At 47.7% G+C, this 24,687-nt stretch overlaps 1 long non-coding RNA gene across 1 annotated transcript; it reads right to left on the bottom strand.

Annotated features, from left to right (window-relative positions):
• Positions 1 to 1,051: 1,051 nt before the first annotated feature.
• Positions 1,052 to 16,665, bottom strand: LOC116971706. Its single transcript, XR_004411572.1, has 3 exons — positions 16,656 to 16,665; positions 12,735 to 12,737; positions 1,052 to 1,119 (listed from the first exon to the last, which is right to left on the bottom strand). It is a non-coding gene; the product is annotated as an uncharacterized LOC116971706 (long non-coding RNA).
• Positions 16,666 to 24,687: the final 8,022 nt, after the last annotated feature.

Raw genomic sequence — 24,687 nt, 5'->3', positions numbered from 1 at the left:
AATTTAATCTATTTTAGAATAAGGCTGTAACGTAACAAAATGTGGGGTGTGAATACTTTCTGAATGCACTGTACATATGCCATGTAAGATTTTATTGGAGTCTCAAATATCAAGGTTGACACTCATTCATATCTTACTCACAGATTTACTGCTTCATTTAAGGTATTAACATGTGTTAGAATTATGGGGAGCACGTCCTGATTCAGGGACCGTTTCATCCCAGCTGTTATCAGGCAACTAAATCATCCTACCTCATTCTGAGAGCAGTGCTGAACTACTATCTACCTCATTGGTGACCCTCAGACTATCCTTGTTCACCTTGCATTATACGTTATTCTCTTATCATACATCTATATACCGTAATGGCTCAATTGTAATCATGTCTTTCCGCTGACTGGATAGCACGCAACAAAAGTTTTATACTGTACCTTGGTGTACGTGACAATAAACTATACTGAACCAAACTATGCAGGCTGTGAGTACAATTACAGGTACATTATCAACTGCAAATGTTCATTGAATTAACGGTTGGAAAGAAATCAGCAGATATTTGCATTAAAAGAGCAGGGCAAAGTGCTCCAAAGTACTCTCTCGCATACAGAAGTGCACAGAAGCACTGAGAAGGCGTGTAGGGTCTGAAGACGGTTCTCAACCCAAAACGCCAGCCATTCCTTCTTTCCAGAGATGCTGCCTGTCCCATTGAGTTACTCCAGCATTTTGTGTCTACTGAGAACACTTTACTTGGTGTTTCGCAGTGATCACAGTGCTCTGTTTCCACACCTTTGAATGCTACGAGATCAAAGATCCAGTCATTTTAATCTTCATGTATAACACATCTTGTTCTTGGATTGATGTCATCTACATTCAAGGAACCTGATGAGACGTGGCTCTCCCAGTTAGCAGCCTTCCAGGTATTTATCAGATGTCCGTCCCACTATTGAACCCCAACAAGAATGTAGCCTGATGGATATTTAGGATCAGTACAATTCCAGCTGGCTGGATGAACCTCACAACAAGGGCTGTAGAGAGGGCTTTTAACTAAATAGTGTGTGGGGGGGAGGTCAACAAATTGGAAATGTATGGATGAAGTTCAAGGGAAGGAGAATGCAGGAGAGGTTACTGAAGTCTCCGAAGTAATAGGAATAAGAGACCAAGATCTGGTAAAATTGTGACCAATGCGAGAAGGGGTGGTGAACACCGAACGAAAGGTGTTTACATAGAAACATAGACAATAGGTGCAGGAGTAGGCCATTCGGCCCTTCGAGCCTGCACCGCCATTCAATATGATCATGGCTGATCATCCAACTCAGTATCCTATACCTGCCTTCTCTCCATACCCGCTGATCCCTTTAGCCACAAGGGCCACATCTAACTCCCTCTTAAATATAGCCAATGAACTGGCCTCAACTACCTTCTGTGGCAGAGAATTCCACAGATTCACCACTCTCTGTGTGAAAAATGTTTTCCTCATCTCGGTCCTAAAAGATTTCCCCCTTATCCTTAAACTGTGACCGCTTGTTCTGGACTTCCCCAACATCGGGAACAATCTTCCTGCATCTAGCCCGTCCAACCCCTTAAGAATTTTGTACGTTTCTATAAGATCCCCCCTCAATCTTCTAAATTCTAGCGAGTACAAATCAAGTCTATCCAGTCTTTCTTCATATGAAAGTCCTGACATCCCAGGAATCAGTCTGGTGAACCTTCTCTGTACTCCCTCTATGGCAAGAATGTCCTTCCTCAGATTAGGAGACCAAAACTGTACGCAATACTCCAGGTGTGGTCTCACCAAGACCCTGTACAACTGCAGTAGAACCTCCCTGCTCCTATACTCAAATCCTTTTGCAATGAATGCTAACATACCATTCGCCTTCTTCACTGCCTGCTGCACCTGCATGCCTACTTTTAATGACTGGTGTACCATGACACCCAGGTCTCGCTGCATCTTCCCCTTTCCTAATCGACCACCATTCAGATAATAGTCTACTTTCCTGTTTTTGCCACCAAAGTGGATAACCTCACATTTATCCACATTATACTGCATTTGCCATGCATTTGCCCACTCACCCAGCCTATCCAAGTCACCTTGCAGCCTCTTAGCATCCTCCACACAGCTAACACTGCCCCCCAGCTTTGTGTCATCCGCAAATTTGGAGATGTTGCATTCAATTCCCTCGTCCAAATCATTAATATATATTGTAAATTGCCGGGGTCCCAGCACTGAGCCTTGCGGTACCCCACTAGTCACTGCCTGCCATTGTGAAAAGGACCCGTTTACTCCTACTCTTTGCTTCCTGTCTACCAGCCAGTTCTCTATCCACATCCATACTGAACCCCCAATACCGTGTGCTTTAAGTTTGTATACTAATCTCTTATGTGGATATGTGTTATATTTGAATGCACGTCGTACACAGAACAAAGTGGATAGGCTTGTAGCACCGTTTAAAATGGTTAGGTACAAGGTTGTGGGCATCACGGATATGTGGCTGAAAGAGGATTGGAGCAGGGAGCTGAATATCCAGGGTTACACATCCTACCGAAAAGACAGTCAGGTGGGCAGAGGGGTAGTTCTGCTGGTAAGGAATGAAATTGAATTTAATTGAATTTAATCCTTTATATGTCATTCAGACCTTTCGGTCTGAACGAAATGTCGTTGCCTGCAGCCATACATGTAATAATAAACAACAAAACACACAATAAACACAAATTAACATCCACCACAGTGAGTTCACCAAGCTCCGCGGCCCGGGGGTGGTCGAAGCTGCCGCCCTCCAGTCCAGCGGACAGTTGTTGCCACGGGAGCTCCGGAAAACAGGCATCAACCTGTGACCCGCGAGCTCCCGACGATGTCATCCACTGGCCCGCGGCCGAGCCCCGGATTCAGGTCGCCGCAGCCAGAACGCCGCCTCAGCCGCCGGAGCACCATCTCTGCCCCGCACCGGGCCGCCCACACGGGAGCGTCTCAGCCCCACACCGGGCCGCCCACACGGGAGCGCCTTCCAGCCGGGAGCTGGGCCGCCCACACCGGAGCGCCTTCCAGCCCCGCACCGGGCCGCCCTCACGGGAGCGTCTCAGCGCCGCACCGGGCCACCCACACGGGAGCGCCTTCCAGCAGGGAGCCGGGCCGCCCACACCGGAGCGCCTTCCAGCCCCGCACCGGGCCGCCCTCACGGGAGCGTCTCAGCGCCGCACCGGGCCGCCCACACGGGAGCGCCTTCCAGCAGGGAGCCGGGCCGCCCACACCGGAGCGCCTTCCAGCCCCGCACCGGGCCGCCCTCACGGGAGCGTCTCAGCGCCGCACCGGGCCGCCCTCTCGGGAGCGTCTCAGCGCCGCACCGGGCCGCCCACACGGGAGCGCCTTCCAGCCGGGAGCCGGGCCACGCCATCCACCCTCACCGGCGCGCCGAGTCGAGCCGCTGCCCGAACGCCGCCGCAGCTCGAAGACGGCCAGCCTCGCGCTGGTAAGTCCTGGCTGGCTCTACCTCCGGATCCTCGAGGTCGGTCACAGGTTGGAGGCCGCCATCTCCGCCATTAGGCCTCAGCTCTGACGGGAGAAGAGAATGGGGATACGATAAGAAAGTCGCATTCCCCCGAAGGGAGAGACAGAAAGCCCTGTTTCCCCCCCCCCCCCCCCCCCACACACACACATAACACAACCTAATAACCAAAAGTTTAACTGAACAAGACAGACTGCAGGCGAGCCGCAGCCGTTTCACAGCGCCGCCACTTCCGGAGTATTGGGTCCTTAGCAATGGGTGACATAGAATCAGAAGATGTAGAACCCTTGTGGGTAGAGCTGAGAAATTGCAACGGTAAAAATACCTTGATGAGAGCTATTTACAAGCCCCCAAACAGTAGCCAGGAAGTAAGGTTCAAATTACAGCAGGAGATACAATCGGCATGTAAGAAAGGCAATGTTACGGTGGTCATGAAAGATTTCAATCTGCAGGTAGACTGGAAAAATCAGGTTGGTCGTGGACCCCAAGAGAAGGAATTTGTGGAGTGCCTCCGAGATGGTTTCTTAGAGCAGCTTGTAGTTGAGCCTACCAGGGAAAAGGCAATTCTGGATTTGGTATTGTGTAATGAACCAGGTTTGATTAGGGAGCTTAAGGTAAAGGAACCACTAGGAGGTAGTGACCATAATATGATCAAATTCAAACTGCAATTTGAGAGGGAGAAGATGAAATTGGACATGTCCGTATTCCTCTTGAGCAAAGAGGACTACAGAGGCATGAGGGAAGAGCTGGCTAAAGTTGATTGGTAAGGGACCCCAGCAGGACCGACAGTGGAACAGCAATGCCGGGAATTTCTAGGAACAATTCGGAAGATGCAGGATCTTTTCATTTGAAGACAAAGCACAATTCTAAAGGGAGAATGGCGACAGCGGCTAACAAGGGAAATCAAAGACAGCATAAACATAAAAGAGAAGGCATATAAAATTGCAAAGGTTAGTGGGAGGCTGGAGGATTGGGAAGCTTTTGAAAAACAACAGAAAAAGGCAATACAGGAGAAAAGATGAAATATGAAAGTAAGCTAGCCAGTAATATAAAAGAGCAAGTTTCTTCAGATATATAAAGAGTAAGAAACAGGCAAGTGTTGACGTTGGGCTGCGAAGGTTATGCTGGAGAAGTGATAATGGGGAATAAAGAAATGGCAGATGAATTCAATATGTTTTTTGCATCAATCTTCACAGTGGAAGACACCAGCAACGTGCCGGAAATTCAAGAGAGTCGGGGGGTGTAAGTTAGTGGAGTGGCTATTACTAAGGAGAAGGTGCTTGGGAAGCTGAAAGGTCTGAAGGTGGATAAGTCACCTGGGATGGACTGCACCCCAGGGTTCTGAAAGAGGGGGCTTTAGAGATTGTGGAGGCATTAATAGTGATATTTCAAGAATCACTAGAGACAGGGCTTGGTTCCAGACGATTGGAAATTTGTCAATAGTTCAAGAAGGGATCAAAACAGATTAGTGTGGATTATAGGCCGGTTACTCTCACTTCAGTGGTTGGTAAGATTTTAGAGTCCGTGATAAAGAATGAGGTTTCTGAGTACTTAGAAGTTTCCGATAAAATAGGCCGACGTTAGCATGGCTTTGTGAAGGGGAGATCTTGCCTGATGAACCTGTTGGCTAAGGAAGTAAATAGCAGGATAGACAAAGGTGAGTCAATGGATGATCACCTGGATTTTCAGAAGGCCATTGATAAGGTGCCCCACGTGAAGCTGCTAAAGGAAATGAGAGGCCATGACATCAGACGGAAGATACCAGCATGGATAGCAGGTTGGCTGGATGGCAGAAGACAAAGAATTGCAATAAATGGGGCTTTTTCTGCTTGGCTGGCAGTGTCTAGCGGAGTTCTGCAGGGGTCGGTGCTGGGGCCGCTACTCTTCACGTTGTATATCAATGATTTGGATGAGGAAATTGAAGGCTTTGTGGCCAAGTTTGCAGATGATACGAAGATAGGGTGGAGGGGCAGGTAGTGTAGAGAAAGCAGGGACTCTGCAGAAGGACTTGGACAGATTGGGAGAGTGGACAGAGAAGTGGCAGAGTGTAGCAAAGATTGGAGTCATGCATTTTGGTAGTAGGAATAAAGGCATAGACTATTTTCTAAATGGGGAGAGAATTCAAGGAATCAAAAGTGCAAAGGGACTTGGGAGTGCCGATACAGGATTCCCAAAAAGTTAATTTTCTAGGCAAATCGATAGTAAGGAAGGCAAATGCGATGCTAGCATTTATTTTGAGATGTCTAAAATATAAAAAGGGGAATGTAATGCTGTAGCTCTATAAGGTGCTGGTCAGACTGCATTTAGAATATTGTGAGGTGTTTTAGGCCCCATATCTGAAGAAGGATATGTTGGCGTTGGCGTGGGTCCAGAGGAGGTTTATGAGAATGATTCCAGGAATGAATAGGTTAACATATGATGAGCATTTGAAAGCACTGGATCTGTACTCACTGGAGTTTAGAAGGATGAGCGCATAAGATTATAAGTGATGGGAGTAGAATTAGGCCATTCAATGAAGGGACCTCGTTGAAAATTACTGTGAAAGGCCTGGATGAAGTAAATGTGGAGATGTTTCCACTTGTGAGAGCGTCTCGGACCTTTTACTCTGAGGTTATAAACTCAGAGTAAAAGGACGTTCCTTTAGGAAGGAGATGAGGAGGAATTTCTTTAGTCAGAGGGTGGTGAATTTGTGGAATTCATTACCACAGACGGCTGAGGAGGCCGTCAATGGATATTTTTAAGGCAGAGATTGACAGATTCGTGATTAGTCAGGGTGTCTGGGGTTATGGGGTGAAGACAGAAAAATGGGGTTGAGAGGGATAGATAGATCAGCCATAATTGAATGGCGGAGTTGACTTGATGGGCTGAATGGCCTAATTCTGCTCCAATAATTTATGAACATTAACCTATGAAGCAACCAATTCTGAAGGGCCCTTAATAATTTGATCCAGATGACATGAGAGAGAGTGAAAGAGAGTGTTTTATTGTCATATGTCCCGGACGGGACAATGAAATTCTTACTTGCTGCAGCACAACAGAATATGTGAACATGAAATATATAGGCATCATTTCATGATCACATGATGCTCAGTGCACATCTTGAAATATATCAATTAACTAAATAAAGTTGGCTGCAACATTCCTAAAAGCCCATGCTGCCATCTATGTCTATATTTACAGAAAAAGGCATATGCACACACAGTTACTAATAGCAGGGCACTGACTCATGTTCACCAGGTTAGGCTGTACAAATACACCATCAAAAAACAATTGACAATAGATGCAGGAGTAGGCCATTCGGCCCTTCGAGCCAGCATCGCCATTCAATGTGATCATGGCTGACAATCAGTACCCCGTTCCTGCCTTCTCCCCATATCCCCTGACTCCGCTATCTTTAAATGCCCTAATTAGCTCTCTCTTGAAACTATCCAGAGAACCAGCCTCCACTGCTCCCTGAGGCAGAGAATTCCACAGACTCACAACTCTCTGTGTTTAAAAGTGTTTCCTCATCTCTGTTCTAAATGGCTTACCCCTTATTCTTAAACCCCTGGTTCTGGACTCCCCCAACATTGGGAACAAGTTTCCTGCCTCTAGAGTGTCCAAACCCTTAATAATCTTACATGTTTCAATAAGATACCCTCTCATCCTTCTAAATTCCAGAGTATACAAGCTCAGCCGCTCCATTCTCTCAGCATATGACAGTCCCGCCATCCCGGGAATTAACCTTGTAAACCTACGCTGCACTCCCTCTATAGCAAGAATTTCCTTACTCAAATTAGGGGACCAAAACTGTACACAATACTCCAGGTGTGGTCTAACTAGGGCCCTGTGCAACTGCAGAAGGATCTCTTTGCTCCAAATACTCAACTACTCTTGTTATGAAGGCCAACATGCCATTCGCTTTCTTCACTGCCTGCTGTACCTGCATGCTTACTTTCATTGACTGATGAACAAGGACCCCCCCAGATCCCGCTGTACTTCCCCTTTTCCCAACTTGACCCCATTTAGATAATAATCTGCCTTCCTGTTTTTGCTACCAACGTGGATAACCTTACATTTATCCACATTAAACTGCATCTGCCATGCATCTGCCCACTCACCCAACCTGTCCAAGTCACCCTGCATTCTCATAGCACCCTCTTCACAGTTCACACTGCCACCCAGCTTTGTGTCATCTGCAAATGTGCTAATGTTACTTTGAATCCCTTCATCTAAATCATTGATGTGTATTGTAAATAGCTGCTTTCCCAGCACCGAGCCTTGCGGTACCCCACTATTTGAAAGGGACCCGTTAATCCCTACTCTTTGTTTCCCGTCTGCCAACCAATTTTCTATCCATGTCAGCACTCTACCCCCAATACCATGTGCTCTAATTTTGCCCACTAATCTCTTATGTGGGACCTTATCAAATGCTTTCCGAAAGTCCAGATACACCACATCCACTGGCTCTCCCTTGTCCATTTTCCTGGTTACATCCTCAAAAAATTTCAGAAGATTAGCCAAGCATGATTTCCCCTTTGTAAATCCATGCTGACTCGGACTGATCCTGTTACTGCTATCCAAATGTTGGGCTATCTCATCTTTTATAATTGACTCTAGCATCTTCCCCACCACCGATGTCAGGCTAACTGGTCTATAATTCCCTGTTTTATATCGAAGTCACGTGAGCGTCTACGTGAAGAGCCCGCCAGCCTGCATGTGCGTCAATACGTCGACGCACGGCGCGGAAGTTGGAGCAGTTTGAAACTGCTCTGGCAGGTAAGTTAATTTTGGCTTCAGCGGGCCGCTGCGGTACAGCGGGCCCGGAGTAGCGGACAGGGGCGGCGGATTTGGAGGTCGCCGTGGAAGCTCCATAAGGAGCTGAGATACAATATTGTGTCTGCCGACGTTGGAGCTCCGAACGGGAGCAGGCGGCCGGATTTGGAGGCCACCGTGGAAGCTCCATTAGGAGTTGGGGCTGCCGGCACGGCTAGGCTAGTGATCGCTGCTAAAGATTAGCAGCAGCCGGTGCTTTTGAAAAATAGCCGCGGCCTGGGCAGCGAGGTAAGCTCAGCTGCCGTAGCGCCTACCAATTTTAAACATAGATGCTGCCGGCTGAGGCAGCATACGCTGTAGACCAGCATATAGTGTGTGCACTATTTATAAGGCAGTTATAAATAGGGCTGGCAGTTTTTAATAGCGGTTGCTGTTCGGTCACGTTTGTGACTATCGCAGCAGATAGGATACAAGGGACGTTTATGATCACATACATCAAATGGTGTTGTAAATTTTGACTTGCCATTGCGGCACAGAATGGGGCTCCACTGGAGCAGGTGGCTGTTTGGAGTAATGCTCCGAAAGGGAGTCAGCCATAGGCCTGAGGAGGCAACACCTGGTTCAGGGTTGCGTTCTATTTCCTCCGCTAAGAACTCCATTGAGGCTCCAGAAAGGAGCTCCTGGCTTGGGAAGCCTTTTTTCAGCTGTGTCTATTAGACACCTGTGGAGCAATACCTGGTTCAGGGTTGCGTCATGATAATTTCCGCTCAGTAGAGGGGACTGTTGGAGATTCTTTCATAAGAGACTCCAACCATGTGGATATCGATAAAGCAGTCGAATCTTTGATCTAATGGGGCTCTGCTTCTTTTTAATCATATGAACAAACTATATTCCGTGTACCGGAGGCATTACAGACGGCTCCAGCAAGTAGCCTGTGACAACGCCTGGCAGGGTTGCAGTATTTCTCCCACTCTGTCTAGGGGAGTATCGGAAAGAGGTGAGTTTGATTATAATGCCGGCTCATCCAGGTCATATGGGGGCCAGAGGCCTGAGGAAGCAACACCTGGTGCAGGGTTGTGCTCTATCTCCTCCCTAAAATACTCCATTGAGGCTCCAGAAGGGAGCAAGGACTCGGAGTCACTAGCAGGTGCAACCTGTCTGGTAAGTACAATAAATAATGATGAGTTATACCGACAGCACAGTGCGGAAAGCCACTTCGGAGTCGCTGGCAGCACCGATCCGCACAGCTAGTCCCGATTCGGCTCCTAGAGGGAGCAGCTTGGCAACCCCGAGTTGGGGCAAAGTCAAAGCCAAGTCTGTGAGACAAGTCCTGTCGGACGATTCGGGTCAAGGGGATTCTGTCCCCACATCTATGGCAGATGTGATTGGCCGTTTGTCTCAATTGGAACATCTGATAAATCAGATGGTGGCACAAAATATGCTCTGTGTTACGGAGGCATGTACAGCCAGTTCGAGTCATATGCCTGTGGCAACGCCTGGTTCAGGGTTGCACTATTTCGCCCACTTTAGGGGAGTGTCAGAGATCAGTATGGAGCTGACACCGAACATGAGTATGTGCCTGAATCCTATGCTTTAATGCATGATGTACGAGAGTCGCATGAGGAAGAGCTGCCTGCTCTTGCCTCTAAATTTACTGTTCCCTCGGGGACGGGCAAGCCACTACAAGCGGAGTTGGCCAGCAGCATCAGCTACCTAACATCACACCAGCTGAAGAAATGGCAAGCATGGCAGACAGGGTCTGCAAATGGAACTTCGCTGAAGCTCTAACAAGCAAATCGGCCTGGGTTCAGAGATGCTGGCAGGTAAGGTCTCTTTGTTAACCTCCGTAAAGCTCCGAAATAAAGCAGTCTGTCGGCCCAGGTTTGGGTTTAATACGGGCTGTCTAGTATCTTTTCACTGTCTCTGAAGAAGATCAGGTTGATGCAGAGTCATTGGCAGGGTGCCTTGCATAGTAACCTCTGTAAGTTCCAAGTAGGAACAGCTTGGTTACCCTGGTTCAGTGTAGACCATCATGGAACTGGCTGGCCATATGGGTCATATTGACCAGGGAAGCACTACCTCAACATCTGCGATTGAGGTTATCAGGCTGCTCAGTAGAATTAAGTAGTTGAAGTCTCCCTCAACACATGTTTAAATTTCTGCTCAGTTAGTAGATTTGCCAGTTTATTGAAAACATCGTTGCCATCCTCTCTGGGATAGGTAGCTACCAGCAGGAAGCTGGTCTGGCATATAATATTTTTATCTGACCTGCAGGTTCATGTTGTGAATCAAAAATTGGTGACTCAGACAAGTGGTTTCAGTCAGAGGACTGTGAAGCAATTCCTGATTCAGGCTTGCATTATGCTAAATTCCACTCTGAGGAAGAACGCTGAGAATTTGTGGGACTCTTTTAGTCAAGAGTTGACAGGGAACTCGTATTCCCACATCAAGGGGAGACTGTGTTTTCTAGTCATAAGGTTCTAATTATCTGTTATCAGCGAAATGTATGCATAACTAGATAATGCAAGAGAAGCCAAAAATTTCCGTCCGTACGGTCAATAGAGGAAACGATGGTTCCAAGTGGAATCAGTGACATCTCACAGCGGATGAGTGGTCTGCGGGGTATATTTCTGAAAAATGAGGGGTATATTTCTGATACTTCTCAAGATCACAGAAACATGGAGCATGCCGATCAGGTTAGGATTTGGCTAATCTGATCATGTGTTTAGTTACCCAGTTTAAGATGGATGATTGGCTTTCTGCAATTTAACTGATTCAGAGAATCGATCTTCAAGATGCATACTTTGCCATATCTATACACATGAGGCACAGATTATCTGGTGTTTTGATAACAAAGCCAGTGGTGGGAGCTAATGCTGCCCTACTCAGCTCAAAGGGCATTGTGTCATCGAGTTTTAGATAATATGCAAAATTTGCAGCTGATAAAACATAGGGGTTTATCAGTAGATACCTCTTGCGATATTAAGGATGAGACAACATGAAATTTAATAAAGCCAACTTTGCCTATTCATTCAGGCCATGGTAAGGCGGCTGAAGCAACTCCTATTTACTCAGTCACGAGTGATGGCTGAGGCAGCCTGTCTTCTCGGGCAGCTAGCTCTGCACGATTGTATGGGAAGTTTGTGAACAAAATACGTGAGTTACTTTTAAACGGAAGTAACAGAGGTTTGTGGCTTTCAGTTTGGGCCTAGAGAAGCGTTTATGCGATAGCACAATTGACACTGCTTGTGCTGCTTTCTCATTCTCTATAGTACCATAGGTGGGACAATAAATGCTTTGTTATTCACCCTCTGTTCACTAACGTTATGCAGGGTGTCTTTTATATGACCACTAAAAGCCTACACTCATTGTAGTGTGCAATGTATATCAGTAAATTATTATGCAAATATTATTCTACTGTATTCCTAATGGGAGCAGTATTTTTAAGTTGATTATGCTTTCCGCAACTGATTTCAGCACAAAGAACACAGTCTGTACTCAATCTCTGGCTCGGTCTCTGGGTCATAACTGACATTAGGGTAGCTTGTTATGGGAATGCTCTCATAAGCAAAATGGGCATGATTGCGTACATTTGGAGTGACAGCATACCCACCAGAGCAGAGATTGGGGGTGTCATTAGGTATACAAGTACACTGAGCTTATACAATACAATACAATACAATACAATTTATTTGTCATTTGAACCCCATTGAGGTTCAAACAAAATGTTGTTTCTGCAGTCATACACACAAGAAAGAACCAAGACACAACACAATTTACACAAACATCCATCACAGCGCATCTCCTCCTCGCTGTGATGGAAGGCAAAGACTTATCTCTCTCCTGCACTCCCCATTCCCCTCCCGATGTCAGAGTCAAAGCCCCCGGCGGGCGATGGTAATTGTCCCGCGGCCATTTACGCCGCGCCGGGTGATGCAAGGCTGCGCTCCGGGTCTTGTTGTTGGAGCCCCCGGCGGGTGCTAGCAAAGTCCCGCAGCCATTCCAAGCCGCGCGGGGCGATGATGTAAGGCCCCGCTCCAGGTAATCTTCAACCCCACAACTCAGGCGGGTGAAGTCGCCGTTGCGGAAGCCCCGAAAAGCGGTCTCCCAGCAGGGACCCGCGGGCTCCCGGTGTTCCTGTCTGCCAGACCTGCGGTTGGAGCCTCCGAATCCCCGGGGTCGGGTCGCAGCAGCGCGCCACCACAGCTCCACCCGCTCCGAACTCGGCCAGCTCCGCGATGGTGAGTAGGTCCGCAGGCTCAGCGACTGGAGCCCCAGGTCGTTCCTGCCAGAGGCTGCTCCACGGTGCTAGACCCCAATGACAACGGAGACCCGACAGAGAAAAGGTCGGGTTCTCCATGCAGGGGATAGATTTTTAAAGTTTCACCCACCCCCCGCCCCCCACACACATACCCACACACATACACAAAAAAAAAATATTAAAAACTACATTCAAACGAGACAAAAAATAATAAAAAGACAGACGGACTGTAGAGGCCGCTGCGACGTGAGTCGCGCCGCCCACCGATCAGCTTGCTAATACCTATGAGATGAAAGATAGTTTCTTTATTGTTATTCAATAGTCTCAAGATATTGCTGATGGCTCATTAGCAGCCAATAGAATGGATAGTTCCCTTTCATCATACAGCAAGAGGCTTACACAGTGCGTGTTAATAAGTTATAAAATTTGGTTGAATATGTCTGGATATTTGCAGATAGAATTCTGCACAGTGTTGCATGAGTTATTGTCTAACTCAAAGTCAATTGGGACTATGGTCCGGTTGAGAACAATGGCCATGTATGAAAGTTAGCATCATGGTATTGATAACCCATGTTTTTCTACCATTAATGGTTTATCAGTTTAAGTGTTTCACACACAGATTGGGTTACTGCATGAAACCACAAAGCTTTAAAGGCTTCACGTAGTCACTCATGTGACTTCGATATAAAATAGAAAGATTAAACGAGAACTTACCGTTTGAAGTTTGATCTTTATTTTATGAGAAGTTGAAGTGAGGGAATACGTGCCCTTCACTCCCAACCCTATTCTCATAAAGATAATTTGGTAATTCTAAGGTCGTTAATCTTTTTATAGCTTAAGTTCAGCAACTAGTGTGTGGTTTCATACAGCTGCTCTGAAGTTGACGCGCATGCGGGCTGGCGGGGTCTTCACGTATTCCCTCACTTCAACTTCTCATAAAATAAAGATCAAACTTCAAACAATAAGTTCTCGTTTAATCTTTCTATTTTCTCTCTTCTGCCTTTCTTAAAAAGTGGGATAACATTAGCTACCCTCCAATCCACAGGAACTGATCCTGAATCTATAGAACATTGGAAAATGATCACCAATGCGTCCACGATTTCTAGAGCCACTTCCTAATATCACTGATGAAGAGGCCTGAGAAAGATAGAGAAAGTTAGTTCCCTAAAATTGGAAAATTAGATATATTGAGTTTGGACTGCTACAACATTCCCAGATAGAGGTGCTGTTCAACCTTGGGCTGGGCTGCCTTGTATCAGTGCTGGAGGTTACAGATGGAAAGGGGAGTGGGATGGCGGATTCAAGTGGTGGGCAATTGGGAGCTGAGGGTCAATTCTGTGGATAGGATGCAGGTGCTTGGCAAAGTAAATCTGGTCTCTCCAGAGTTGAGCAGATCATGTTGTGAACACTGAATGCAGAGTGTACAGCAAATGATTCATTGCTTCACCTCGAAAAAAAAATGTGAGTCCATGGATGGTGGGAAGGGAAGAGATGAAAGGACAAATGTTGCAGCCCAGGGATGCAGGTGGCACGAGATATTTCATAATAGCAAAGACGAAACAGCAAGACAAACTTTTCTCCAATAATTGATAGATTGAAAGTGATCAAGTAAAAAGCTATTAGATTTTGCTAGTGTTTCGTGGCAATGCTTCTATTTATGGGCTATTAATAAAGGAACAGCTCTAATAAATACAATGGGGAATTCATGAGAAATGCCTTTGCCAGAGAGTGGTTGGAATGTGAAAAACATGATTACATTGACCAACTGAAGCAGATAATTTGACAGTGAGCCTGAGGAATGGAAGAATTTTAGGATTTGACTAAGGAATTTATAGAGACAAAGTACAATCTGAACAAACTGGCAAGAAATATAAATATTGTCAGTACTTCTGAGTGTAATAAAAGGAAGAGATTAATGCAAGCCTGGGTCGCTTACAGGGTCAGAGAAGAGAATTTAAAATTGGGAATATGGAAATAACGAAGCTATTTTTGACCCGGCTTCATGGTAGGAAATGGGAGAATGGTGAGAGTGGGTAATTTAGATGCAGAATGCGTACATTAGTAGACCCAGACAAATAAACAATACAACCAATGCATCTACTGAATCTGAAGGCCCTAATCAAGGAATTCTCCAAGAGATTATGAATGCATTGATTTTGGTCTTCCAGAGTTTTCTGACTTTAGTTTAGTTTAGTTTAGAGATACAGCGCGGAAACAGGCCCCTCTGCCCACTGATCCCCGCACATTAACATTACATGCTAATTAACCTATAAACCTGTACGTCTTTGGAGTGTGGGAGGATACCGAAGATCTCTACCGTTGCTCTACCGTGCCATCATGTCTTACTTGTGGAGACACGGTGGCGCAGCGGTAGAGTTGCTGGCTCACAGCGTCAGAGTCCCAGGTTCAATCCTGACTATGGGCGCTGCCTGTACATAGTTTGTATGTTCTCCCTGGGACCACGTGTGTTTTCTCCAGGTGCTCCGATTTCATCCCACATTCCAAAGACGTACAGGTTTGTAGATTAATTGGCTTCAGTAAAATTGTAAAATTGTCTCTGGTATGTTGATCGGGGGTCGTTGGTCGGTGTGGGCTTGGTGGGCCGAAGGGCCTGTTTCCGCACTGTATCTCTAAACTGAACTAAACTTCCTCTGCAGATTGGATATGTTCGGATAACACTAGGTGTGTTAGCCTGGTTTCAGAGGAGGTAAATTACCAGAATATCAGGGAGTTTTCCATTGAAATTGGTAGGGTAAATAAGGAAGAAGCAGAGTTCAAAAGAGAAACAAAAGGTAATTAGGATCCAAGGGAGCAGAGGTCAGATGTTGGCAGATTGATTGCTCAGTGGATAGTTTGGGGGCCAAAGTCCGTTCCATGTATCCTTGGCTGGAATTTCATTCACACGCTGACAACATTTTACACAAAGGATACTAGGTGTAGTTCCCACCTCTGGTGTAGTCTGTCCAGCTACAGGAGTGTGAGGATTTAGCACAGTGTCGCAGCTGGTAGAGCTGCTGCCTCACAGTGCCAGAGACCAGGGTTCAATCCTGACCTTGGGTGCTGTCTGTGTGGAGTTTGCATGTTCTCTCTGTCACCCGTGAGTTTCTTCCAGATGCTCTGGTTTCCTCCCAAAAAGATACGGGTTGTAGATTAATTAGCCCCTGGAAAACTGCCCCTGGTGAGTAGGAAGTGGGATAGCAGAGTGAATGGGTGATTTACGGTCTGAATGTGGGCTGAAGGGCCTGTTTCTGTGCTGTGCCTCTAAAAACGAAAACGAAAAGCTTCCAGAACGCTACAGGATGTCAGAGGAAACCTTGAACATTTCTGGTAAGTTGCACCAGATATATGCCCCAGTGTAAATCAATATCCACACCACCGTATAATCATTTAGTTACAGTAGAGGTATAACTGGATAACTACAATAGAATTACTGCAAAGGCATCGCAAGGTATAACTGGGTGTCCAAAGTACAGTGAAAATGACCAGCTACAATTTAACCGGATTCACCATTGTAGATGGTTTATGCATGCAACCAATAATATAGCTACCTCAGTACCACTAACCACGCCTTAGTTACCAATTATAATAACGCCTTCTTCTCCTTCTGCGCAGTACAGTAGCAGACTGGAGACAGTGACTGCTGATGTGTGTTTAACCCTGTGTTCTCATTAAAGACTAGTGTAAAGTACAAGTGTGTTTGATCACTTATTTACATGGTGTCAGTCGGAAAAGACTCGCGTCTCCTGTTTCCCGGGTTTTATTTCTTTTTCTGAGTTTTCTTTCTTTCTCTGAGTTTTGCTTTCACTGACCATGGCATCCTCGTGCTGAAAGCCCGCGCCCCTCATCTTTGATTCTGACATTGCAGAGCGCTGGGCTACCTTCGAGTTGGACTTCAGCCACTACATCAACATCGCACATCGGAACGAGCTCGATGCGGTTAAAGCCTCTCTACTTCTCAACCTTGCCGGCCCTGATGCCATGAGGAGAGCAAGAACCTTCACCTACGACCCGCCGGTCTTGTGTCCCGATGATCAGGTACAGATACCTCTAGAGACTGCTGACGACCCGGTATGCCTGCTGCGCAAGTTCAGGGAGATTTGCGACCTGCCCTCGAACCGTATTTTAGAGAGGGAGCATTTTTTCACCAGAAAGCAGCTGTCGGAGGAACCTGTTGAATGTTTCATTGCTGACCTGCGATACCTAGCCCAAAGGTGCCGTTTCGGTGTAATGACAGACCAGCTTACCAGGGATATTTTAGTTACGGGGATGCTCAATCAGAGGTTAAGATTGGAGCTCCTCAGGAAACCAGATCTGACTTTGAGCTAAGCCATGCACGCCTGCAGAATGGCTGAGGTCGTTGACCCGCAGATCGGTCAGCGGGGGTTGGACACAAAATCGATCAATCTGACCGGGTTTAACAGACCGCGTCCTCGGATGGATAACACAAAATTTGTGCCACGGGCCAGCTACGGTCCTGGCGGGGTGCCCCCCAGTAAGTGCCCCAATTGCAACTACATGCATCAAAAGCAGTCGCCGTGCCCAGCTTACGGCAAAACCTGCAACCTTTGTAAGAAGTTAAATCATTTCTCTGCAGCTTGCCGCTCCCGTGGGAAAGTTCCACGGGCTTCTAGACCTAACTTAAACATGCTGATGCAAATCGATAACCAGTATGGTTCCCAGTCCTCGCTAGACACGGCCCACGATTCGGATCCAATTAATTCTCAAGGGGAGGCGAGTGTGTTCTCACTCCTCCACGCACCTGGCCGACTACCCGATCCTACTGTCCTGGATACTGTCAACAATTGCAGTTTCCATGCTAAGCTCGACACGGGTGCCAAGGTCAACGTAATGTCAACAAGCCTGTTCAAGAAGATTAGAAACAATGAGCTCCTAACTGCAGACCGCTCCACTCTGCAGCTTACGGGGGCGAGGTGCTGAGACCGATGGGAAAGGCGACCTTCAATTGCGTGCTGAAAAAAACATCGCGGGCCCTTACGTTTTATGTTTTGAATTCTGACTGTGTGACTCTGTTGGGCAACCAGGCATGCCAGGACCTGGGGTACACAAAATTGCTGGAGAAACTCAGCGGGTGCAGCAGCATCTATGGAGCGAAGGAAATAGGCAACGTTTCGGGCCGAAACCCTTCTTCAGACTGCCTCAAGGCATGCCAGGACCTGGGACTGGTGTCGTTCGACCGAACGGTCCACAAAGTGCTGATTTCGCTGGATCCGATATCGGAATACCCCGACCTGTTTAACGATGAGCTGGGCAAGCTGCCCATCACCTACAGAATTGCCATTGACCCGAAGGTGGCGGCCATGGTCCGCGCACCGCATAGAGTGTCCCACGCCATGAAAGACAAAGTTGAGTCGATGTTGAACGACATGGTCGCCATGGAGGCGGTCAGCGAGCCCACCGAGTGGGTCTCCACCATGGTTGCCACCCTGAAAAAGGACAGAAACGAAATACGGGTGTGCATCAACCCGAAGGATTTAAACCTTGCAATCAGGCGGCCCCACTACCCCATGAGGACCGTGGGGGACGTTGCAGCCCAAGTCGGACAGGCCACTGTCTTCTCAGTCCTCGACGCGAAGAGTTCCTTTTGGCAAATACCACTGGACAAGGGCTCCTCCGACCTGACGACGTTCTCGACACCGTTTGGCAGATTTAAGTTTCTGCGAATGCCATTCGGCATCAATTCTGCAAGCGAGGTGTTTCAGAGGGCGATGGAACAGTTGTTCTCCGGCCTGCCATGCGCCATCATCGTGGATGACATCCTGGTTTATGGAAAGGACGTTGCCGAGCACGACATGAACCTCCGCTGCATCCTGGATCGGGCTCGGCAAATCAACCTGAAGCTGAACTCTAAAAAGTGCAGGTTCCGGGTCTCGGAAGTCACGTACGTCGGGCATGTCTTCACTTCGGAAGGACTAAAGCCCGACCCATTGAAGGCTGCCGCAATCACCGAGATGCCGGCCCCCACCGATGTGCTCGGTCTGCAACTGTTCCTGGGTATGGTGAACTACCTAGGGAAGTTTATTCCCAATCTCAGCGAGCTGAGCTCGTCCCTGCGGCAACTGACCAGAAAGGACACCGCTTGATCCTGGTTCCCACAACACCAGCAGGCGTTCGACTGTCTGAAGTCCAAGTTGATCAGCACCCCGACAGTAAGGTTTTTCGACCTACGGCGCCCGATCACTGTCACCTGCGACGCCTCCAGGTTCGGGCTCGGTGTGGCCTGCCTACAGTCCTCTGATGATGGATCGATGTATCCTGTCTCATACGCCTCCCGCACCATGACCGACACCGAACAACGGTATGCTCAGATCGAGAAAGAGCTGCTCGCGGTTGTGTTCGCCTGCTCCAAATTTAAGGACTTCCTTTTTGGCAGCCGTTTTACGGTCGAGACTGACCACCAGCCGCTGGTGGCCATTTTAAACAAGCCGATCCATGTTGCTCCTGCCAGGCTGCAGCGCATGATGTTGCAGCTACAGCGCTTTGACTTTAAACTGGTCTACAAGAAGGGCACGGAGATGCACGTTGCCGACACTCTCTCTCGCACCCCACGGGCTTCCTGCGACCGCCACCCCTACGAACAAGAGGATCTACTTGTGCTCGGCGTTAACTTTCTCCCCATTAAGCAGCTCCAGTGCCTGGCCGAGCACACTGCTGCGGATCCCGCTCTGCAGCGAATTTCTTCCGTGATCAAACGTGGCTGACCAAGCAAGCACGCCAGTGCACCGGCTGAGGCTCAACCCTTCTTCCTGGTCCGCGACGAGCTGGTGATCCAGGACGGCATCATAGTTAAGGGCCACAAGGTCGTGGTCCCTTCCTCACTGTACGACCAGTACTTCAACGTGGCCCACAGCGGGCACCCTGGAGCTGATGCGACGATTGCCCACGCTCGGTGCCAATTCTACATGGCCAAGTACATCCGAGACCGCATCTCGTCCTGCTCTACCTGCAACAACCTTGCGCCCCACCAGCAACGGCAGCCACTTTTACAGCAACCGGCGCCTGCCATGGCCTGGACTTCGCTGGCTGCTGACATCTTCGAATGGCGTGGCAAGCAATATCTCGTCCTGGCCGACTCATACTCAAACTGGTTCGAGGTGGACCTTCTTACTTCCCTCACATCCGAGATGGTTATCCGCAAGCTGCGGAGACATTTCTCCACTTTCGGCTCCCCGGTCCGTTTGCAGACCGACAACGGCAGGCAGTTCACAAGCAACGAGTTCAAGGCATTCGCCAGCAAATGGAACTTCCACCATTTCACCAGTAGCCCGGAGTACCCACAGAGCAACGGTCTTGCGGAGCGGGCTGTCCGAAGTGCCAAACTTTTAATGGAGCAATCGCGCCTGACAAACTCCGATTTTTACCTAGACCCCCTGAACCTCAGAAATATCTCCAGAGACCCGACCATGGGTTCACTTGCCCAGCGCCTGATGTCCAGGACAACCAGGCCACCGATCCCGATTGCTCAACACAAGCTGCTGCCTCAAGTGTTGGAGCCTGCCTCCGTCCAGAGGCGCATACAGGAAAGACATGACGTCCAACGGCGGTCCCACGACAGGTTGTGCAAACCTCTTAAGCCTTTGCTGCCAGGACAGGTCGTTCGGCTGCAGACTGCCAGTGGCTATTCCCGTCTCGCAACAGTGGTTGGCGTGGCCGAGTCTCCCCGCTCCTACCTGGTTGACTTTGAAGGAACAGTTTATCGCAGGAGCCGTCAGCATCTGCTTGCCGTGAACGAGCCGAGACCGCAGCCTGAGGGTCCATACGCTCCGCCGCTGCTGTTCCAGCAACCGACAACCGTCCCGGTTTCTGACCCCTGCATGCCCCAGACCCCTCGCGTGCTGCGATCTCCTCCGCGTGGGTCGCCCTGTACCGACCGCGTTTTCACCCCTCCTGCATGTCGGTCCCCCCTACCGTTCTCGGTTTCCCCTGCGGCCTCGCCGTCTCCAGCTCCCGCTGATTCCTCTGTTCTTTCCGGTGAAGGGGGGAAGGCATGGTCCGTACGCGCTCGGGTCGGGTTGTTAAGCCGCCTGTTCGTTACGGCGATTTTGTTTAATTTTGTTTAACTCTGTTGCCATGGTTCCGTGCCATGCTTGGTTTTCTAAGGGGACGGATGTAGATGGTTTATGCATGCAGCCAATAATATAGCTACCTCAGTACCACTAACCACGCCTTAGTTACCAATTATAATAACGCCTTCTTCTCCTTCTGCGCAGTACAGTAGCAGACTGGAGACAGTGACTGCTGATGTGTGTTTAACCCTGTGTTCTCATTAAAGACTAGTGTAAAGTACAAGTGTGTTTGATCACTTATTTACAACCATAATAGAATATATTAACATACACACTGCAATATTAATGGCTATAATTATTCCAGAATAGATCACCGTTGAATAAAATGTATTCACATAAAATATTAATGGATTTATCTTGCAACCAAATATATCAACCAGCAAGCTGCTGATACACCAGACACAAAATGGATATGCTTTTCAAAATATAACAAGATAAATGCTCCCAAGTGTAAATGAATTAACAACCACAATATTTATTTGATACTCGTAACAGAAGTGTAGTTAAATATAGAGTGTTTTCCACAGTGCAACTGGAGATACTTATTACATTATCAATGGATGTACTTGTCTTTGTATAAATGAATATATCAAATCAGTTCTATTGAAGTATTTGTAATATTCATGTAATCTTTTTCCATGCTATTAATTTAACAAATAGAGAGTATTAAAGTTCCTACCACTTTGTTTAAAATACTGCCAAATATATGTAATTAGAGCTTCTACCTGCATTCTAGGTCTATGAGAGTGATCTCTCTCAGAGGGGGGGGGGGAGGAGGAGGGGGAGAGGAGAGGGGGGGAGGCTGGGGGTGGGGTGGGAGAGAGAGGGAGGGGGGAGGGGGGGGGGGGTGGTCCCTGTTAGTTGTATTCCCTTGTCACAGGTTTGAGGAGGATTGAGTCACTGGGACAAACCTGAGACCATCAGCGTCACTGTGCAGTAAAAACTCAGCTGCCGGGAGGAAGCTGTGGACAGCCAGCGTCTGAGTGAGCTGCCGGGGCAAGCCTGAGATGGCAGTGGCTCTTCCTGCCCGTAGATAGTGAGGGACTGTGGCCGCACAAAGATAGAACCGCCGGGATAGGCCAGAGACTGCCAGCGCCACCTCTTCAAGCCCCAAATCTGAGCTGCCAGGATAAACCTGAGACCGCCAGCACCTCATCTTGAGGCAAGGGCGAGCTGCAGGGGGAAGCCTGAGATCATCACGCCTCCTTCCCTAGAGAGCAGGACAGTGGTAACGCACATGTGCGCTGACGGCATGGGACAGCGCTCCCTTGTGGAAAATAGAATATATCATGGGAGCTCACTCTACTGCGAGTGTCGGTGTGGGCACTGCCCAACCTGGCATCTGCCCACTCACCCAACATGTCCAAGTCACCCTGCAACCTCCTAGCATCCTCTTCGTAGTTCACACTGCCACCCAGCTTTATGTCATCTGCAAATTTGCTAGTGTTACTTTTAATTCCATAATCTAAATCATTCATATATATTGTAAATAGTTGTGGCCCCAGCAACAAGACTTACGGCACTCCACTCGCCACTGCCTGCCATTCTGACAGGGACCCGTTTATTCCTACTCTTTGTTTCCTGTCTGCCAATCAATTCTCTATCCATGTCAATACCCTACCCCCAATACCATGTGCTCTAATTTTGCCCACCAATCTCCTGTGTGGGTCTTTATCAAAAGCTTTCTGAAAGTCCAGATACACTACATCTACTGGCACCCCTTCATCCATTTTACTTGTCATATCCTCAAACAATTCCAGAAGATTAGTCAAGCAGGAATTCCCTTTCATAAATCCATGCTGACTTGGACCAATCCTTTTACTACAATCCAAATGCTCCGTTATTACTTCTTTAATAATTGACTCCAGCATCTTTCCCACCACCGTTGTCAGGCTAACAGGTCTATAATTCCCCGTTTTCTCTCTCGTTCCTTTCTTGAAAAGTGGGATAACATTTGCTGCCCTCCAATCCACAGGCGTTGCCTTAGACATTGGCGTCAGCGATTTTTTTTGTACATTTTAAATCTGTCTCCCAGATTTTCTTTGCTCTTTTGTATCATGCCTTGTCTTAACTGCAACAATATGTCTCCTCTGGAGGTTTTGTTGGACAGAATGGATGGGGGATGTGGTGGGCATGTAGATTGAAAAATTATTATTAAAATGCACAGGCCAAAACATTTGATTCCATGGCACCCATAGTTTAGGCCAGTGGATACTAAATAACTTCCACTATGGCATCTGAGGAAGAAGTTGCATCCAGCTTTCATTTTCACAATCCTGGCTGCAGTTCCCAGCTTGCGAAAACGAATTGGTTGCCGACCCCTGTCCTAGATGTTAGGCCTCATTGTGTCCCACCCACCCCATGTTTTAAAAGCAATTTCCGCCCATGGCCAAGACGTAAGTTACCTTGGGATGATGTGCGGAGGACACATAGAACAGGAGAAGCGCATTGTAACTGAAGAGAGAGGAAGAGGAGAGAAGTGGTCTGAGCAGGTGACTATATCTGCCCATGGTGTTCAGGTGAACAATTGCCTTATCTGAACCAGTGCAGAAAACCACGTGGGTGATCTACATTTAAGATGTCCTGGCAGAGATTTGTTATTTATTCTAAAATAAGCACAATCTTAAAACGGGGAAAGGACTGCATTACAAAGACTGTGAAAAATACAATGAACAGAACTGTGGTTGATCAACAGTGTGGTTCGAGCCAGAACGAAAGAAGCTCTGCTCACTCAATCCCCATTGCCATGTGGCCTGACACAGAGCCAATATCCTATAGGAGGGAGATGAAGCATCAGATGGTACCAGAACAACAACCTTGCTCTCAACATCAACAAAACCAAGGATCTGATTGTTGGCTTAATAAGCGGAGAGCTGAGGACCCACAAACCTGTCTTTATCGATTGATTAACGTTGGAGAGAGTCAAGAACTTCAAGTTCCTGGGCAAGCACATCTCTGAAGATCGATCGTTGGCCAAGCACATTGATCAATCACAAACAAATCCCATCAATGCCTCTTCTTTCTGAGAAGATTGAGGAGACTTGGTATGTCGAGGAATACTCTCTTGGACTTCAAAAGGAGTATGGAATGGGATCCCCAGGCGTCCTTGTCTTTCTCACAGTAATATCATCTCGGACTACTGCCATGATATTTTCCGAAATCAATAAAGCAACAACCGCTTCTCTCGAGGTATGAAAAGGTATGAAGAAGAAATGAATGCATGCTGGAGAGCAGGAGGAATTATAGACGGGGTTTCCCTCTCCCGTGACTCTCCCGAGTCTGAAAAAGGGTGTCGATCCGAAACGTCACCCATTACTTTTATCCAGAGATTCTGCCTGTCCTGCCTTCTCTTTTACCCCCATCTCTATCTTTCCTTTAGCATATGTACCTAGGAACACTAAGCTGCCAGTTCTGCCCCTCTCAGCTCTCAATAACCGCTACAACATCCCTGTCACCTGTAGCTGTCCACACCCTGACTTCATCCACTTTACCCATTATGCCTCGTGCATTGAAATCAGTTCAATTCAATCCAACATTCCTTGCTCCTGCCGAATACTATTGAACAATAAGAATTATTTGCTGATGACATGTCCTTGGCCTCTAGTGTCCACTTCAAGCAACTGTGGGAGATAGTATGGAACAAAGCACTGGGTGTAGTAATCTTGGCTACTCTGCCTTCAACTGGACCAGCCTGGAGGAGGACATCAGTATGAGATGCAGTGGTGTGCTGCAGTCTTCCTTCACGAGCTTTTCCCTCCAACTATATACTGAGTAGCAATGGAGCAGGAAGAAGAGAAACAGGTGAGGAAAGAAGAGGAAGGGAGGAAACACCCTCTGAATAAGGTCTTGACCCGAAACGGGTTATTGATTGGGGTCGATCAGCCATCATCACAATGAAAGGCGGTGCTGGCTCGAAGGGCCAAATGTCCTCCTCCTGCACCTATTTTCTATGTTTCTATGAAACGTCACCCATTGCCTCTCTCCAGAGATGCTGCCTGTCCCGCTGAGTTACTCCAGCATTTTGTGTCTATCTTCTTTCTGGCAGAACTATACATTGATAAATAACGCAACTGCGAATCCAGTAATACTGGTC

The sequence above is a fragment of the Amblyraja radiata genome, chromosome 4 (genome assembly GCF_010909765.2).
Source record: "Amblyraja radiata isolate CabotCenter1 chromosome 4, sAmbRad1.1.pri, whole genome shotgun sequence".
NCBI classification, from domain to species: domain Eukaryota; kingdom Metazoa; phylum Chordata; class Chondrichthyes; order Rajiformes; family Rajidae; genus Amblyraja; species Amblyraja radiata.
Note: the sequence above shows the minus strand (reverse complement) of the source record. Positions and strands in the feature narration are given on the sequence as shown.